The sequence below is a fragment of the Phoca vitulina genome, unplaced genomic scaffold (genome assembly GCF_004348235.1).
Source record: "Phoca vitulina isolate PV1807 unplaced genomic scaffold, GSC_HSeal_1.0 scaffold123, whole genome shotgun sequence".
In the NCBI taxonomy this organism is placed as follows: domain Eukaryota; kingdom Metazoa; phylum Chordata; class Mammalia; order Carnivora; family Phocidae; genus Phoca; species Phoca vitulina.
The window spans coordinates 681,801-682,940 of record NW_022589826.1 but is presented as its reverse complement, the minus strand read 5'-3'; positions in this window follow the sequence as shown (position 1 = coordinate 682,940).

The window sequence follows — 1,140 nt, the reverse complement described above, 5'->3', positions numbered from 1 at the left end:
CACGTCGGGGGCGCAGGGAACTTCCTGCATCCGAGCATGGTTTTGGTCTGCAGCTGTTTCTGAGCGGACCCCGTCCCTTTCTCGGGCTTTCATCCGCCCAGAGCCACCCGGACCTGAGCAACCATGGCCCACGCACCGGTCCGGTGGTTTTCCCGCTGCCTCGCTCCGCACAAGCTCACTGCATTCGGCTCGGAGCCTCGAGGCGGCCTCGGGGAAGCTCGCGCAGACGGCGGGGAAGGCGCTGCGTGCAGACTCGCTCCGAAAGCGCAGGACACCGGCGCGGGAAGCCACCGCGGCCCGTTTGTCCCGGGCCGGGCCGGGCGACACTCCATCAGGGCCTCAGGCCTTCTCTATCTTCCGCTGTGGCCAGAGGCGGGCGGCGAGTCCCCGGCCCCACGACGTCCCTGCGGACCGGGCCCTGCGCCTCCGGGGGTCGTGCGTCGTGGCGCGGGGGCCCTGCTGCGCTCCTGAGGTCCGAGCCCCCTCCACCAGCGCTCGGCGGGGCTGCAAGGACGCGAGTGTGCAGAGCTGCCCCGGAGAGCGGCCCCCGTGGACACAGAACCCCAGACCCCCAGGAGCTAAAGGGAGCCGGGCCGACCGGCCCCGCGCCGCAATCTTCTTCCTGCCCAGCAGGGTGGTCGGGGACCCTGCAGCGGCGGTCTAACACTTGGGTTTGAAAACCCCAAAGAGGAGACCCCCCCATCGAATCCTGGGCTGTTGTAGGCAGAGTCTTCTACCGAATGGGGACAACAGGAGGGGAATGGCAGACGCTTCTCCTTCTCCTCCTCCCGCCTCGTCTGTGATGGGCTCTGCCAACCTACAGTTTCTCATTTTGGGGACGGTTGCTTTCCTGTGAGTTGGGAATATTGTGATGAGTGTCTAGCCTGGCAATGTTCGTGTATATTGTATTCCTTCAGCAAATGTATACCGTCCTTGAATTCCATTTTCTCAGCATTTTTGGAGGTAATGGGAGACGAAAGGACGAAAAGAAGAGAAAAATGACAAACCTCAAGAAGTATTACCTTTGGTTTCTTTTATTCTCTGAGCGGTGCCTGGGTCTACTCACAGGATGCCGCGGAGCGAAAGGCTGCCAGGCTTGACCTCACCACCGCCCTCCTCTGTCCCTCTCCTCCACCTGCC